The sequence below is a fragment of the Anolis sagrei genome, chromosome 3, assembly GCF_037176765.1.
Source record: "Anolis sagrei isolate rAnoSag1 chromosome 3, rAnoSag1.mat, whole genome shotgun sequence".
Lineage (NCBI taxonomy): Eukaryota > Metazoa > Chordata > Lepidosauria > Squamata > Dactyloidae > Anolis > Anolis sagrei.
In genome coordinates, this window is record NC_090023.1 from 124,301,615 (window position 1) to 124,321,490 (window position 19,876).

Here is a 19,876-nt window from a genome sequence, read left to right on the forward strand (position 1 = left end):
TCTTAGTATGTTTTATAAAGCGTCTGGGTGTAACAGCACACCCCTCTTTTGCATTATTTAAAATACCATATTTCAAAACACAAGTGGACTTCTGAGTACTTTAGTTTTGATTACTTTTCATTTTAGAAGTAATTAGATTCGCCAAATTTGATCACTTTTGGCTTTGTGGATGAGCTCATGGGGCCTTCCTAGAATGTTGGGTGGAATCCTCTTCCATATGTAACCTAAAGCGATGCATTTGTGATTGATTTGTATTCACAATACCTTGTTTAAGGGATATATAGAAACTATAAAAATCCCCCAATCTTACCTTTACTGAGAAGCAGCCAATACATCCAGTAGGGTCTGTTCCCTATCATTCCCAAAGTAGCTAGGGATGTTCCTGCTCGTCTCATGATTAATCTCCAGTATGTCAAGAAGAAGCCAAGTCCCAGTCACAATGCCCCCTTGCATTGCAGTCATTGAGGAATTGCTAAATGGCTAAAACAGATTACATGTGGTTCATGCAATAGGTGATTAGCATTGAATAGATGTTAAAAGAAAATTTATTTATTTATTAATCCAGTCTTCTGCCATATTTAAAGTAATCACTTGATCTCCAAAATATTTCTGAGACAGGACAACTTCCTTTTCATAAGATTCTAAAGCTGACTTAGGCTGCTGGTCTCAAAAAACACTGCTCTCAAAATTCAGGATGTTTGTCTCAATGATAAATTTAGCTTAATCTGTGTGTTTTTCCTCTGAGATGTGTTGAATAGCTTAAAGAATGTCTACCTACCCAGAGTGACTTATGTTGTACATGAAATGTTGTTGCCTCATGACTGCAGTATCAAATGATGACAGCTTGGATGACTTTCACCCTCTTGTTGCCCATAAAATGTACTGTTCCCTTATAATTTAGTGTTCCCTTATAAATATAAAATTCTCCTTTCACAAATGGTGAAACAGGATCTTATAGAAAATGCAAGGCACGGATGCTTTTGAAAACAGCCACCTGAATTCTCTTCCTTCTCTGCTTTACGGTATTATGTATTTGGTCAATCAGCCATCACTAATGGCAATGAAGTAGCAAGAACTCAATGCAAGATGACAACACATCTTTGCATACAATGGTTTCCCTAGGGACTGTAGCTCCCCAAATCCCCCCCCCCCAATGGAAATTCTGGGAGCTACTGTTTAAAAATACTTTTCTGGTGTCTGCTTTCATTTTATCATACAATACCAGGAAAGAAGAGGAAGAAATGTGGGGCTGCCAATTACTTTCAGCAAGATCTTCAATAGCATCTTATTTCATCCATAGATTACATGTCCTATTTTAGCAAAACGTATTTATTGATAATTATATTGCCTATTATGTCATGTTGTCCTCTCCCTACTCTGCCAAGGAAGAACATTGTGTTTACATCTTCAGGCTTAAAATAAGTAAGGAGATGCTCATTTTTCAGAAGAGAGACAGAAAGCATTCTCTCATCCATGCATCTCATTACTGCATAGACCCTGAACATGTTAATGGTACTAAAGGTGTGATCTGACTCAAAAAGTATCATTGTGAACAAAAAAGCAGCAAACAGAATGTGGAAACATTAATGCTTCCAACAGGTGGAAGGCAGATATATTGTCGAAAGCTTTCATGGCTGGAATCACTGGGTTGTTGTAGGTTTTTTCGGGCTATATGGCCATGTTCTAGAGACATTTTCTCCTGACGTTTCACCTGCATCTATAGCAAGCATCCTCAGAGGTAGTGAGATCTATTGGAACTAGGAAAGTGGGTTTATATATCTGTGGAATGACCAGGGTGCGGCAAAGAACTCTTGTCTGTTGGAGCTAGGTGTGAATGTTTCAACTGACCACCTTGATTAGCATTTGATGGCCTGGCAGTGCCTGGGACAATCTTTTGTTGAGAGGTAATTAAATGTGCCTGATTGGGTGGATGCTGTTAAAATGGTCAAAAAACCTGTTTAGTTCTTCTTCTCCATGGCTCCAAATGGTGAAAGTGTCATCCATATATCTGAACCATATAGTGGGCTTTTTTTGTTGCTGTTTCCAGGTCTTGTTTTTCAAAATGTTCCATGTAGAAGTTAGCTATGACCGGGCTGAGAGGACTCCCCATAGCTACTCCATCTTTCTGTTCGTAGAATTCATTGTCCCACTGAAAGTAGCTGGTGGTGAGGCATTGGTGAAACAGAGCCGTGATGTCTAAACAGGTTCCTGGACCATCTTAACAGCATCTACCCAAACATCCAATTCACCATGGAAAAAGAAAATGAAGGAAGACTGCCTTTTCTAGATGTCCTAGTTGTCCGTAAACCAGATCAACACCCACAGATAGATATCTACATAAAAACTCCAACCATCACACAAGTCAAAAAAGAAGCACCATTAAAGCCTTGGCAGATTGTGCAAAAAGAATCTGCGAACCCCACATCCTCCAAGATGAACTGAACCACCTCAACTGGGCTCTACAGGCCAATGGATACTCCACCTCAGACATCAGAAGAGCTGCAAGACCGAGAACAAGCCACGAGAATAAAGACGAAGATCCACCCAGAGTTCTTGCCATACATCAAGGGAACCACTGACCGCATAGGGAAGCTGATGAGGAAACACAACATACAAACTATCTACAGACCTACCAAGAAAATCCAACAAATGCTACATTCAGCAAAGGACAAGAGGGATCCTCTCACTTCTGCAGGAGTCTACCGGATACCATGAAGCTGTGGACAAGTCTATATAGGGACCACCAAACGGAGCGCCCAAACACAAATCAAGGAACATGAAAGGCACTGCAGACTACTTCAACCAGAGAAGTCAGCCATAGCAGAGCACCTGATGAACCAACCTGGACACAGCATTTTATTTGAGAACACAAAAATGCTGGACCACTCTGACAACCACCATGTACACAGAGAAGCCATTGAAATCCACAAGCATGTGGACAATTTCAACAGAAAGGAGGAAACCATGAAAATGAACAAAATCTGGCTACCAGTATTAAAAAAACTCTAAAATTACAACAGCAAAACAACAGAGAGTAAACAATCAGGCACATCTAATCACCTCTCAACAAAATATTGCCCCAGGCACTGCCAGGCCATCAAATGCTAATCAACGTGGTCAGTTGAAACATTCACACCTAGCACCAACAGACAAGAGTTCTTTGCCCCACCCTGGTCATTCCACAGATATATAAACCCACTTTCCTAGTTCCAATAGACCTCACCACCTCTGAGGATGCTTGCCATAGATGCAGGTGAAACATCAGGAGAAAATGTCTCTAGAACATGGCCATATAGCCCAAAAAAAAACTACAACAACCCACCAAAAAGCAGATATTTCGCAAAATAAGAGTAAGGTAAATAAAGTAGATTTTTTTTATTCATGATTTTAAGGTACATTTCCCTCCTTGAAAAATAAGAGACTAAAGTGAAGAGTGAGGCTTAAACACATTTTTGTGCTTCACCAATTTAGCTGGTGGTGTGTGTGTGTGTGCTTTCCTCAGATGGCATTACTAAATCTCTCCTTCTGTAAAATAGGCTCTTTGATCATAATTGGCTGAGGAACATTTTTGCTTAAATTATCTAGGGAGCTCTATTTCTGGACCTCAGGTGATGTATTGCTAGTCCTTGCTTTGATTACTTGAACACAAGCAAAATCCCCATTTTTCTTCAGCTTAGGGTGGTTGATTACTTATCCTGCCTCTGAATTATATCAGTAATTCTTTGCCACCATGCTCAGGTCCTATTATTTATTTGTTTTCATTTACACTCCAACTTTTACCCAAAATTGGGGGGGAAGCAGCTTACAACATAATTGAGAAAAAGTATCAATAAAATAGAGTTAGATTATGAACATCAAAATACAATTTAAGTAAATGTTAATGTTAAAACACAAATTATATGTTAAAAGCTAAAAATCTCAACAATGGCAGCATTTAAAAATTTAACAGTTCAGCACATTCTTGTCTAAAGCAGGCAATTGCTGGAAAAAATACTTTGCTGCTGGAAGGACATCAAATAGAGACTGGATGGGCTTCCCTTGAAAGGAAATACTGCAGTCTGGGAGCAGCCACCGAAAAGGTATTTTCTTATGTCTTCATTAAACAAACATCTCTGTGAAGTTACCAAAAGAAGGGCCTGCCCCACAAATTTCAATGATTTGGCAGACTTGTATGACAAATACTAGGGATGTGGAAAATGTTTAAATATATAAATTAGTTTTAAAATGTGTTTTTGAGCATTACGAAGCAATGACAAGTAAAATCCTGGAGTGATAAGAATATTCACAATTTGTGACATATTCTGTGCAAAATTCACACATTTGTTATGTAAAAAGGCAGTTTCTGAAAATTTTGAATACAATTAATCTTGAATTGGAAATTTTCTTCAAATACTTTTAAGTTTTCAAATCCTTTCTTATTACATTAAAGAAAACAGTGAGTATTACTTGTTGCTTCCTTTGACAAAGGAATACCTTTAGACATAGAAAGGACAAGACTTAAAAACCATAGGATAAAAATTCTGAATCCAGTGATTCCACTTGATCTCCAAAACATTCCTAACATGGTCTAATATCTCTGAGGCACTAGAGCCTATCAGATCTTGGAAGCTAAGCAAGTTTGGTCCTGGTTAATACTTGGAAGAACCTCATAACCATGGAAACCATACCTATAGTTTCACTAACCCATCATAGGGAGGAAATGGTCTCTCTAGAAATTTGCTAGGTTCCCCATGTGGTTCTGTATTATACTTCCCTGGGACATTACCCTAGAGTATATTCTGAGAAAGAATATCTCCTCATGAATAAGCTCTTGGTCCTCCAATGTGACTCTATGGTAGAATGGAACTAGAAACACAGTAATTCATTGGTGCTCAGTCTCAATTACCATTTCCTGTAAGTGTAGTCCATTTGGGAATGCCTCCCCTATGGATTCAGGGTTTTTACTGTATTTCAGAGGAAGAAACTAGTAAAACCATTTATCCTACAAGACTCTATTAAATTAATTAAATTAATATCCAACAGGTGACTTAAAGGCACGCACATACCAGTAACTAATTGTCAATTGTATTTTCATCACAAAATTTCAAATGCCTGGACCTTGATGAATTATTTCATTGCTTGGTCCTAGAATATTCCAGGAATTTTGTGTGCTGGAGGCTATTGCCACAACTTACTTCCACGCTTGAGAAGTGATACTGTTATGTTGACTGGGTTCCAAGGATACTTTCCCCATCAATCCCATTACTCGAGAGGAGACCCAAGGGTCTGTTCTTAAGACAGACACCACTTCTGAGCTCCTTGACTTTCCCCCTCAATCCTGTTACTCTAGAGGAGATTCAAGGCACCATTCCTAACAATTTCCATTCCTACGTGTCACTGAAATGATTCAACATGGGTGAATCTGACAGATCCTATCCCATGTGTTTTTAAGTGCTTTCTCCTGTTTCCAAGCACATCAGGAGCTCAGAAGATGATTTCCCCCTGGCTACAATTCCCTCTGTTTCTCCACACTTATGACACAGTTAACTGACAAAACACCATGGATGACAGCCGGAAGTCTCTCTATGTCATATAAGGGCTCCATGGTACTTTGTCTAGGAACTGTTTTAGGAGTGTGTGAAAATGAGAGGAGAAACTTGCATTTGATAAAGTCCTAAGGATGCTAGGAGCTCAAATCCAGCATCATTTGGAGCAAAATTCCTGCCCTTGGTGAAGAGAGAAAAATGGCTCGTGAGGGAAAAAGTGCCATGATTGGTAAGGCGTTAAGCACTATTCTCTTCTTTTTGTTGGCTAGTTCTACTGATGCTGCCGACTAGCCCTTTTTAAAGATTTTTTTTTTCCCTTCTAAAGAAATCAACATGCATGTGGTTGTAATATGCCATTCAGCACTAAGCAACTACAGGTTAGTTCAATATAATAGCCACAGATCACTCTCCTGTGGAGTTGACATCCATGAACAAGGAAGAAAACAGCAGACCAGATGTCTGTGTGGTGCAGTAGCACATAAACAAATGGAAGGGGCTGCTTTCACAAACTCTGCAGGACAGCACAAAACCAATATGAGTGATCTTTGAATAAATATCCAAATTGCACTTGCAAATGTAAGCAGTTTATTTTGGGCTCTGGTTATTTGCTCCTTAGTTAGCACTATTGAGCCATTGAGCCTTTGACTCCTATGTAATGGAATGCTGTGAAATTAAATACAGCACAGGTACTGATATAAGCTTAAAAGAAGCAAAGTTTATTCAGTGTAAATCAAATTTCTGTGCTTGTTTCAGTTAAACAAACAAAAAACATCCATATAATGATAAGGGTGGAGAACTACCACAATGTTTGTAATGTTTAAGATTTTGTTTACAGTCACTGTGTGGCTGAGAGAGTGACTTTGCTTTTTGATTGTTCAATTGACCCAAACTTTGTTTAATGCTCCAAATTATTTAAAATATTGTGTATAAAATTACATTTCATGCTATGCATATAAAATATATCTATATTCATAAGATAAAAAGTATATATGTATGCTTGTACCACAAAGGTTATTGCTAGGTGACAGTGACCCTATGTGATATCACTGCAAAATAAAGGTGATGTGTATGAGGGAAAGGAAGAAAGAAAGGGAAAAAAAGAGAAAGAAAGGAAAGGAGAGCAGAGAAGGGAAGGAGGAGGGAAGAAAGAAAAAGGAGGGAAGGAAGAGAAAGGAAAGGTATAAGGGGTGGGGAGGGGAAGAGAGAGAGAAAGAAAGAAAGAAAGAAAGAAAGAGAAAAGGAAATGACAAAGGAAGGGAGAGAAGAGAGAAAAAGAAGGGAAGAGAAAGGAAAAGAAAAGTGAGGAGGGAAGAAAGAAAAAGGGAAGAAGAGAGAAAGGAAGAGAAAGGAAATGGGAAAAGATGTGAGGGGAGGGAGGAAAAGAAAGAGAAAGAAGATTGTTCCATGGTGTTCCATCATCTTCTGAACACTCAAGCAGTTTGATTCTTGATTGATGTTCAAATTAATCAGGATTCATGGTCAGCCAAGTCTATGATTGAGAAAAAGTTGTAATCCAAAATGTTGGTGTGCCTGAGGAAAGCATTCTCACCGTCTCCAAAAATAAGAGGGATGCCAGGAGCGGATCAGGAATTTACTTGCTGAAAACCATGATGTCAAAAACCGACAGCCCTCTAGCATTATACCTGACAAGCCTCATCATTTTTGGCAAGATAATTGTATTATCACTATCATTTATATCTCACCTTTTGTTTAAGTAACGCAACCACAGCATTTGCAAAAAAAACTGTGTTCATAAGAACATAGAAATTAACAGTGGTGTCACTAGGATTGGTATCAGCCAATCAGGTAACTCGGGGCGTCACCTGCTATACCACAATATTGTTGCTAAGAAATGTAAAAAAAAATCAACAACATCAGTGGTCATTAAAAACCAGGAGCAATGAAAAAAGGACAGCACGTGATTGTAGCATGTGCAGATGAAGCCACATGACTTGAAATTTTTATAATTGAGTAATCATGAGAGTTTTGACTGCAACACATGACATTAGATGGTTTGAAAAATAAATCAGCATAGAGCTTTCTCCTTCTAGATATATTGATATAATACACATAAACTGAGTTTATGGAAAATATTTTGTGAGTGATATCAAACTACAGGGATATTTTTAAACCTCCACAAAAGGTTAATAGGCAATCATTTGGGGGTGGGGCACCCTCTATTAGGATGTCACCCAGTGTAGTTTGCACCCCCTGCACCTGCTAATGAGGCCACTGCAAATTATGATTAAATGTAATTAAATTACCTATAGCAGTAAACATTTGAAAATACTGTTGTTTCTTTAAGAAAACATAAAAACATAACAAGTGGTATGACATGATCATAATAATTCATTTAAAACAGTCAGCCCCTAAAGGCCTGTCACAATAATTTTTTAAAATACATATGTTTGTTTACCAATAGAAGTACAGCAAGGAGGAAGCTAAATCTAGACTCCTTATGAAGGGAGTTCCCTAGCCAAGAAGTAACCAGTAAGAAGAGCCTTGTTTTATGTCTCCTAAACATGACATAAAGGTGCTGGGACATAGATGATTGTCTCTTACAGAGATCAGGTCCAACGAGATTTGGATAGGAGAATATCCTGCTTTAGAAAGCCTAGATCCAAATTCTAAAGGGCTTTACAGATCATAAATACAACTTTGAGTTAGACATAGAACAGCCTAGTTCCAAATGTATATTTTCACTGAGAATGCTTATTTCAGTTTAGTTGTTTTTCATCCCTTGAATGCTAGCCCTGTCTTTTCACATTTGTGTGATATTTTTTTGTATAGTACTGCTACATCACATTGTGTGATAACACCTTTTGCCAGTTTGGGGACATGCTTTATGCTGAAGTGTCAACCTTATCAGGCTCATTGTATTATACTTTTTAGGATAAGGAAGAGGTAATCATCTGGCAAGTGCATCCTCCCATAGGCCTAATAATAAAAACACTCCCCTCCACATCTTGAGTTATATTGACAAATTTGATAAAACGGCGTCTGATTTGCCCATAGTTATTGCTTTAACTGATCTCCCCCTGCCCTATTTCTGAGCCGTGAGAGAAGAGTCCTCTCCTCATCCATTCTATTCACATTGATAATTGTCATGTTAAATGATCTGGCTGCTAGCTAAACAAGTGGAACGTACTGTGCATGCAAATGTCACTGCATATCCTTGATTCTCAGCAATAACAATTCTGCAGAAACGCAGTGCCCTTGGCTAGCACAGCCAGTATGACAATCTGATTAGCAAGGACATGAGGGAATGGTCAAGAAAAGGGACTGAACTTTCAAGGGCAGCATGTATTGCAATATGCTTGACAGAAGTCCTGTCATCTGAAAAATACCATAGCAGGCCAGGAAAATCTGACACATTCTCAGAATACAGATGGCACAACACACATAATATGTGGCAATGTACCAATTGTTGATCTCCATTGACCACATTATCCACATGGTAAAACCATGGTTGCAGTGATGTAACAGTATTACCCAAAATAGGTTTAGTTCATGATCCTTGCAAGCCAAAACATTGACATTTGGTAAATGACAAATGCATTCATATTTGAAGCAACATGTAGACAGACGTGAATATATAGACATGGAAACTGTGAGGTCCTTTAGATTTTGTCCAACTACATCCCCCAGAATCCCTTATCATTGGCTATGCTGGCTGGTGTTTGTGATAGTTGCAGTTCAGAAATATCTGGGAGTCCACACACGTTCCACTTCTACCCTAGTCAGATTCTCTCTCAGACATGCACTTACAGGCTGAGTTTGGTCCAATCAAAATCTTTTAGCTTAAAACATGAAAGAATGATGTTGTGAGAATGAAATGAATACAGGAACCATATGCTATACCCAGAGCTTCCTGGATTTTATTAAAAGAGAAGTGGGAGGGAGATGAGAGCTATGTAAATTGTCATTTTAATACCTATTTTCTCTTTTGATGTTCTATAATCTTCATCTTGAAAGTCAGGCTACTGTACTGACAATGGCTATTACATCTCCTCAGAAGTTGAGTTTCTCCCTTCACCCCCTATATTTTGTACCATTCAGAATGATGAAGTCTGACATTTTATTGAACTTCAAGTATTACAAAAAATTTAAATTAGTTCAAATGAGTGTGTTTTCTGTGAATACAATGTTACACCCTGTTTGCAGATGGTACCAACTCTTTCCTTGTGTTATGAAAAAGAACTACACTCTCTTGGCAAAACTACCTTTTGCAAACCTGAAGTCTATGATTAAAACCATGACACTTCCTGTTTCAAGGATCTCAAGTATCAGGTCTGATTCAAAACATTTTGGTATCTAGGACCCCTTCCACACAGCTGAATAAAATGCCACATTTTCTGATTTGAATTGGAATATATGACAGTGTGGACTCAGATAAGACAGTTCAAAGCAGATATTGTGAGATTTTCTGCCTTGATATCCTGGGTTATAGGGCTGTGTGGAAAGGCCCTAAGGGTTCATCTACACTGGGCATAATAGCTCAGTGTAATGATGCCCTTAAGCATTCATGAATCATATGATTGGGATTGCAGCCACTCTACTGGAAAAGCATTCATCTCACGTCCCATGTTTCATTTAATAATGATGGTGATGATATTTTTGTACCCAGCCTCCATCTCCCCAAAGGGACTCGGCACGGCTTACATGCGGACAAGCTCCAGAGTCAGACACGACTGTATTTAATGTCATGGGAAAACCTTTACCTCTATTACCTCCCGTTGGAATGAAACCAGTCACTTCTACCTCTAATTTGCTTCTCCTTTCCCACCCTTTCTCAATAGTAAAAAAACACATCAACAGCAAATCCTATTGAGACCTGGCAGCTATGGAGAAGGAGGTTTTGGACAAAGTGCAAAGGGAAAAAGTATAGGCTCTTGAACCCCCACAAAAAGAGCCATACATGTGTATAAGTCACACGTACATAAGCCACTGACAAAATTTTACTTGCATCTGCTGCTATTATTCATTTCCTCTCCTCTGTCTCTTTCTTTCTTCAGTGACCTCCCTGATTTCTTTTAATCTCTATATTTGTACTCTCTGAAAGAGAAAAGAAGGAAATCCTGAGACATAACTTAGAAGAAAGGCATCTTATATTTACAAGACATTCAAAATCCCAGAACATCCTTTGTTACATGAAAAAGTGAAAGTAACAAAAACTCTCAGCAAAACTTACTTCAAATATTCTATGCTGGTAGGCAACCTATTTGTGAACGCATGGCCATATGGATTGGATGATAGCCAATTATGCACTTCACCAACAGGTATTTCCCCTTGCTGGATAGAAGGGTTACTATGACCAGCAGTGCTGCAGAATTTGAAGAGGCACAAATGGAAGGGAAAGAGAGAAACATGCCAAGAGGAAGGCGCATCAAGCCAACCCCAACCGAGACCAACTTCCACCTGGAAACCAATGCCCTCATTGCAGGAGAAGATGCAGATCAAGAATAGGGCTCCACAGTCACCTACGGACCCACCAGAACACTTATCCTGGAAGACTATCCTACTCGGCCAACAAGGGATCGCCTAAGTAAGTAAGTAAGAAGGGTTACAATTGTTTCATTCCCATATCAGTGGGACTCACACTTCATTCTAAGAATAAATTATGGTGATTCAGGAACATGGTTTCTTTGACTGAGCCTATATGCCTGTAAGGAATTGTTCTCTTTTCCTACTTCCTTCTACTCCATGAAGCATTATTGACTGTTCCAGTGGGTTATAGCATCTCATGATCTGTTTAAAAAAAACAGCAATCTCAGCCAGTTATATTGGCTTCTAGGAAGAGTTTAGGCTTCATTTGCTCTAAGACCCGTAAATCTATTTTGAACAGTCCATGGAATCTGCAAAGCTACCCCACAGCACCATATTTCAAATGAGTTGCTTCTCATTCTGTCACTGTCCACTTTTCACAAGCATATATAGAAATCAGAAAAAAAAGACAATGATATACACAACCATGACTTTGGTATTCAATTATATGTTTTTGAACGAGAAGATCTTGTATAGTTCATTCACTTTTAAGGACAGCAACCTTTGTCCATGCATCATTTTGCTCCAATAAAAAAAATCCCCAGGTGCATGGAAAAGATTTTTAAAACTTAGATAAAAAATCATAGGCTTACTATTATATTACGGAATGTGAGTGTTCAGAATATTAGGTGTACAATGTTTCCTCCTTGAATGCAATTTAATTGGACTCTAACAAATCCTGATGGCCTTTCAATAAAGTTTCAGTTAAAACAAAACAAAATGCAATTAATAAAGACAGGCAAGGAGAGTTGTCCCTGGTTATTCAGCTCAACACTTATGGTAGGATAATACTATGTAACATGATTTTGTTATTGGGTTATACATGTCATTTCCTAATTGGTTCTATCATAAAAACATGGAAATGGTTTATTAAATTGCAAAAACTTTGTTATGGTCTGTACACTGAATGGTTAAAAATGGCGTATTTTTGCTAAGGAAAATTACCAACAAAGTGCCTATACTGAAAGAAATAATGGTACTATCCTCAGCCACAAAAACAGAGTTTTTGGAGTATAACAACAAAGGAAATATAACACTTTCAAACCAGAAGCATGTGCCCCCCCCCCCCCCCAATTTTGTTATATAGCGTAATTCATGGAATATGAAGCACCATTTGTTTGTGGTATGATTCTACATATCCGAATATCCTTTTGGAGACATTTGTATTCCAGTTTCTCTAGAAGGTTTTAAATGGAGTAGGGCAAGAACTATATTGAGGGAGACTGGGGGGTCACTCTCCTGCTAATAGCTCCCTCAGAGTCTACTTCCTGACTACTGGAGCCATAGAAGGAGTAGCAACACATGTTAGGATGTTTTCCCGTCTACTGCTGGGAAATTGGGTCAACACAAAATATAAGAAGGGTTTTGCTGTCTCCTTGCCATATTCATTGTATATTCTTGGAGAAGAGGGTCAATATCATCAGTCTGTCTGTCTAGCCCCTGCCACACAGCTGAATAAAATCCCACATTATCAGCTTTGGACTGGAATATATGGCAGTATGGACTCAGATAACCCGGTTCAAAGCAGATATTGTGAAATATTATTCCCTGATATTCTGATTTATATGGCTGTGTAGAAGGGTTCTCAGTCTCTCTCTATATATATATTGATTTGACATGAAGATAGATAGATAGATAGATAGATAGATAGATAGATAGATAGATGATAGATAGAAATATATAGAGAGTATATGAAAGAGTATGTCTTCCCTCAATGCTTCTTCAGACATTTTTTTTCTACACACATTGAAGAGCAACCTCAAATTGATGAGGAAAAGATGAAATAGCTGCATTATGTCTTTTTTAAACAAAAAATAGCTTGCTAGAAGATGTCTGTATGGAAGGACCTATTGTTTGAACAATCTCAAGTGCTATATAAATGTGAAACATTGTTAATTAAAAACTAAGAAATATTTTAATATTGTAATCAATATAGAAAAATTATGTAACACATTGCACACTTTGTCTTTTTATCGCTGATGGCATAGACATACTTTTAATGCCAGAAATACATTTAGGGGATGCTCTATTATCTATTCTATGTGCACATTAACTATTTATTTTAACTGTATATGTGGTCTAGTTTAAGTATATCAACAGAGAGTATCAGGTGAAACTAAATTGCAGGTTTGGATCCTCATCCATAAAGGAGGCACCGTTCTATTTCTTCTCTGTACGCCAACATAATGTTCTTGTTTATGTTACATAAGCAATAAATAGATTGGATGTCAAGGTTAATTCTATGGGTTTATCCATCCATTGTTTAATTGGTGGGTTTAAAAGAAGAAAGCTACAAAAATCTTCTTAGACAGAGACTGCATCAAAGAGAATAAGATGTTATTTAAGCACGCAAGACCACTTAAACCTGATTAGTGCACATCTCGCATCTCACACTGAAAATAGGTTACACCTTTATTAATAAAACCCCTTAAGTGTTTTAGGAAATATGCAATCTCAGTCTGCCATCTGCTGGAAGAAAGGCATTTCAGCAATCTTTTTTTCACTTTCATTTTTCAGAAAACTTTTACAAAAGCTGTTCAGTTTTATTTTATCTATGAGTTTAACTGCAATGGAATAAAAATCTTTGTAGATAAAGGGAGGAAAACAGGCTTTTGTTTTTGTTTGTTTGTTGCCAGAATTATAAAGGCACAGTCTGCATGCCCATTAACCAAAGTCTGTGCATAAAGTTCAATTTTCCATTACTAAAATAAAATCATGAGCTTCGGTTTCCGTTTCTGTTCAAATTATGCACATATTGGTGGCCATATTTCCCATATACATATATGTGGGAAATATACACTAACACACTTTAGTCCGTGAAAAAAATATTAGGAGCCATGGTGACATAATGGGTTAAACCCCTGTGTAGGCTGAACTGCTGACTTAAAGGTTGGCGGTTTGAATCTGCAAGATGGGGTGAGCTCCCATCTGTCAGCTCCAGCTTCCCACATGGGGACATGAGAGAAGCCTTCCACAGGATGGTAAAACAACCGGGCGTCCCCTGGGCAACGTTCCTGCAGACAGCCAATTCTCTCATACCAGAAGCAACTTGCAGTTTTTCAAGTTGCTTCTGACATGATAAAAAAGTGAGAAAAATGCATTGGAATGAGTATTTTAAAAGAAGCATGAGAAAACTGCCTACATTAGGATAATATACAACAAAGTATGTTCACATTTCTGTGTGGGAAGGGAAGAGTTTATCAAACTGATACAGAACTTTGGGATGGAAACATTGATGTGTTTCTAAGAAGTACAACAAAAAGTGAATGAAGAGGGGGGAGGGTTGCTGTCCTTTGGCCTTTTACTTTGTGCTGTTTTGAGGCTGCAGTCCTAAACACAATCTACCAGTGAATAACATTAACTTGGGTAAGTCCACATTGGAATGTTCTGTAAATAATGCTGAAGAGGGCAGCAACTATCTTTTGGGTGGAAGGATGACTTCAACAAGGGCAAGATTTTGAAAGGCCCAGATTCTTGCTCTTTGCTATTCTGTCAGATTGAAAGCCCAAACAAAATACAGGGACTTCAAAGAACCAGTACAATGGTTTAGAGATTGAATTCAGCACATTGAATAGCATTTAAAAGTGTGGAGTAAAACCTGGAGCAGATTGACTGCCCCAGTGACACCAGCCAGCAGTGGATGTTAGAAGTATAATGATGTTGTTTAAGTCTGTTTCTTCTTGTCTTGTGAGTGATATCCATGAAAGTGTATGCTAAAATAAATCAGTCTCCATGGTGCTACTAGTCCTTTTCCCTGATCCACTCACTTTTATTCTTAGTTATTTTTCATTTTATGCTGAGATAGACAATCATGGCTATTTGTTTGACAACCTCGTCATATGGTGGCACAGCTTGTGCCAGTGTTACATTATTATTTTTATTCCAGTCCAATTGTTTTCCCTAACATTGATTGGTTTCTGAAGTCAAGTGGCATTTCTGCATATTGTTTCTATTGTATTCCCTTTTTCTCTTGTTCTAAATTGAAGATTTGTAAGTTGTTGTTTTTCAAGAACATTTTCTAAACCTCTCTGGCACCATTTGATGAAAAGCAATGGATAAAGGAGGAAAATCTCTCTACCCCCCCCCCCCCCCGCTTTCATTACTTTTCAAAGGGGTCTGGGGCTTCAGGAGATGGGGGCTCCAGATGTTCTTCCAGGCTAGTCTCAGGAGAACATCTAGACACACACCCCAGAAAGTGCACACTTTCTGGGGTGGGTGTAGACAGCCCCCCAGGAACATCCACATTTTAAAAACACGAATGATCCTGGGATCAAGGGCTGTCTGGAACTACCTTAGGAATCCAGCCATATGGATTTCTTCCAGTAAATTGAGAATTTTCACTGTTTTAGTAATTATGTTCAAGTTTGGAATGATGACTCTTTAGACTACAACAACCAGAAGCTTTGATGAATATGAAATTCTGGAGACTATAGTACTTGTAGCTCCCAAGTGATTTTTCTCAGCTCTGGTTGTAACTGGGAACCTGTTAAGTCTGAGGCACTCATACTTTGGACATATTATGAGATAACATGACTCACTGGAAAGTATAAATAATAATGTTTGCTGAATTGGAAGGCAATAAGAAAAGAGGGGGACTACACCACTGATGTATTAGTTCAGTCTATGAAACTATATCTCTGGGAATGTAGTACTTTAGCAGGGCTGCTGAAGGCTGAAGCTCTTTGTTCATTCATAGGGTCACTATAAGTTGAAGTCAGCTTGACAGCAAATAGTAGTGAAATATTTACAAAAAGTAATGAAATATTTACAAAACTCACCTTCAGTCTCCCAGCCCCAGAAATAAAAAAATACTATAGAAATATACTCTGTTGTTTTCATCATACCAATTTACAATTAAGCTCTCAGTGTAACCATTTTGACAACTGTGCCCTTTTGTAGGCCAATGCAGCAGGCAATGAAATCACCCTCAAAGACATGTTCATGTCAGACGGATGTGGAACTAAAGTTTTAATGCAGAAAAGTGCTGCTAAGATGCTAGACAGAGAGACAGTCTTGCTAAATCTGTGTGCCAAAAGCAATGCTACATCTGTCCAAACTGATAGCCTGACCTAACACTTTCATCCTCTATTTCAATTAACTTGATGACAATGCAAATCCCAGTCCTATCTGTAGGCATTTACCTGGGAGTAAATCTGATTAAATGTAATAAGACTTACTTCTATGTAGACACACCTAGGACTGAGTTGTATTTGACATTCAAGAATAGTGCCTCTTCTGATTTTAATTTGTTCTGACACTGTGTTCAATACTGTAATAGATTGTGCCAATAGGAGTTTGCATGCCACCACAGCCCATTTGCTTTTCCTTCTATAATCTTCTCTAATTATTGCACTGAAGTTATTCCTGCTCTTGAGTGAAGGACAAAAAAGACAACTCCACTGCAATAGAAGCAGGCACACTGTGCAAGACAGAGCCAGCAGAATATGCTCTTGAGTCTGCATGGGGACTGGCACTGGAAGTGAGAGGGCTATTTCATGGCCTTTATGAATAGAGGCCAAGATGAAAGCAGCCTGGCATGATATGCGAAGGCTTAACATATATAGGGTGCAGAACCTAGGTCTAAAACCAGTCTGTCCCCTCACAATCTCTCTTTGCTTCCAACTGGCACCACACCCTCCCAGCCTCAGTGCAATGTAAGCATAGCTAGTTGATTCAGGTCCAGATACACATTTTCCCCCTTTATTTGTTTTGTTTTATGCTTTGCCTGTCCCGTCCTGTATTTATGGGACCTGGACAATTCTTTAATGCTTGTGTTGGTAAATAAGTTGCCTCAAACAAGCATGAGGCTAGTAAATGATTGTGCTTAGAACTGCCTCTTAGATTAGAACCTGATGGGTTGTGAAGAAGGCTGCCCTTAGGACTAAATTGAAGATTTCCTCTCTCTTATAAAGTCTTGGTACATATGGAACAGTGCCTTGGATTGGCATTCAAGTAAATGACTGACTCATAGCTTTGGATTGCCCTTAGGTTCCAGTGTTTCACTTAAGAGATAGGCTGAGGAGGTCACAGGTTGACAACTGGTCTCAGCTAGATTCACATCAGGTTGCTTACTAGGGGTGTGCAGGTATTCATTTTGCCTCAGGAAGTTTGGGAAGTTTAGCTAATTCAGCATTCAGAATAGCCGAAACAGATTGGGGAGGGCCACCCAAAGCCCTTACCAAAAATGAGTCATGAATAGCCAAATCTTTTGGCTAATGGGGGTGGAGCAGCACAAGCAGCACTCTACCTCCTTTCTTTTCTTTTCCCATTATGATTAAGGGATTTTTTGCTCCTTTCCTTCTTTCATTTTTTCCTTTATTATTATTAATCATTTATTTTTTATCCTGCTTTTCTCCCATGAGTTGGACTCAAGGCAGCGTATAATTTGTTCTTTAGAAGAAGAAGCTGAGTACTTCCCAGCCTCCTTCCCAAAAGCCCCTCTCTGTTTCCCAAGTTTCTTTTTCAGCCAATCAGCACTGGTTGTGCCCATTCTCTGATTGGCTGATAATGGATACAACCAGTAGTGATCTCTGATTGGCTGAGAATGGACACAACCAGTAGCAGCTACAATTTCTAGAACCCTTTTATGATTGTGGTAAAACTTTTTTAAAAAGTCCCCAAAATTAGGGGACTGGTGAAACATTCTGAAAGTTGGCAGGCACTTTGCAGTCATACATGTGTTCTATGAGAGGGGAAAGTTTCCTCCTGATAGGCCTAATAATGACTGAGAAAAAATCCTCCAAAGTTTTGCCATTGTCTCCAAATTGGGCCAAATTCAAAATGAAATCGGCATGCTCTTCCCTATTTCAGCAATGGCTCAGAAAACAGAATGTGGGAGCAGCCAAAAACAGATCCAAACAATGGTAAGATTTTGGGGCAGTATGCACACCTCTATTGCTTACCCCCCCCCCCCATCACAATTCACTTAAATGGGATATAAGTCAAATAAAGTGGTCGTTGTTTAACCCAGTTTTCTGAGTCTGGACATGTTATTTCATTGCTGGTCATCAAGGAAACCCCATTGGGGGATACTCTGAATGGAATAATAATAATAATAATAATAATAATAATAATAATAATAATAATAATGTAATAGAAATAACAAAAGAAATAATAAGAGAAATAATAAGAGAAAGATAAGAGAAATGGAGATATATACATCTATAAGAACAGAGTTACAATTTCAATTCCTAATATTAGGAACGGGGTGTATAAAAAAAGAGAGGCATCCAAACATCTTCAAGATTAAGTTTACATTTCAGCCAACATTGCCCATGTCCATCCTGTTAAATTTCAGTCCCATTTTGCAGCTAGTGAAGCCAGTCTGAATATTGATAGCAGTCTCCAGGGGACTAACAGTATGCTCTCTTAGCGAGAAAGTGAACACAGCATGGTTTCTAAAAGATTTGCCACTATAAAAATGTAGAAGGCACTGACCTGTATAACTATATACGAGGCATTTATCCAAAGTTTCTACTGAAGGGAACTCTTCCCCCACTTCCACCCTTCTCCAGTAAAAAACCCATTTAAATCATAGATAATGTAGTTCACAGAAGAGTCCCAGCAAGTAAGCATTTAAAGTATTTTGTATTGTTGTTCCCCTTGAAAATGAACGTTGTCTCTCATTTATGGACAGAGATTGACATGGTCATAAACTGAGATGGCTTTCACACATCTTTCGGCAGTCACACCATGCTGTCGTGCTTTAGCAGGCACAAATATATCTGAGTAGACATTCATATACCTCTTCTGCTCAAATGTGATAATTAATTTTTGCTGCAAGTAATGTTTTGTACTTAACAGGGGGTCAGGAGGCTGCCAAAGTCAGTTTGGCATTGTGTTGCTGGAAGCATCCTGCTGAGTGTCCTTAAATAACTTTTTGGCTATACCTTCAGAAAATTTTTACACAGTTCTGTAAACCTGACTCTCAGTACATCTAACTGTGCTGTTCCAATGCTGTGAGTGCGAAAAGATTTTTCTCCTTCTAGAACATTTCCATCCTGTGATGTGTATAGGTGTATTTCCCTGCTGTGGTTGAACTTTTATTCAATTCTTTTTTATAGATGGGATTACAATTCAGTATTTGTTATTTATTTGAGTTTTCTATTTATTGTTGTTTTTGTTAGTTTGTTTAGTAAGTGCTAGGATTCATAAGTGTGGTCTTCTTCAAATACAAAGCATACTCAAGGTCAGCCTAAGGTAGGTGGTAACCTGAAGCAGTTCCAGAAATAAGAGCCTTTTATGTGGTATGTGAGCTATTCTAGGAGTAGTGACATAGATATTAATTGACTATAAATGCATAAAATTAAGGTTCTACTCGCTTATCAGCCTGTTGTTACATCATGTGCAATGAATGAACCAGTTGTCTCAAAATTTGAAACTGTATGTTTGGGATGAATCTGGGATGTAGTGATTTTAGCACTGGTTATGTCTAGACAAAGTTTTTAATTCCCACTACGCCACTGGAATTCCCTTGGTGACTTTGAGCAAGTGACACTCTTTTGGTCTCAGAGGAAAGCAAAGTCAATGCCCCGCTGAACTAACTGTGCCAAGAAATCCTAGGATTAATTTGTCTCAGAGCTGCCATAAAACTGAAATGACAACATAGTATGTAGGGGTGAGCACAATTTCATTTGGTGATTCTGGACTTAAGGAAATTTGGCAAAATCGTAAAAAATGAACCATTCAGGACCCAGCAAAAGTCTTGCTGTTGTAATTGTGGCTTACAACGGAGGCAAGTTTCATCCCAACTGTTGTGGCTCAGTCTGAGCCTGAGTCTGAGACTGAACTATCTGGGCCTTATGCTG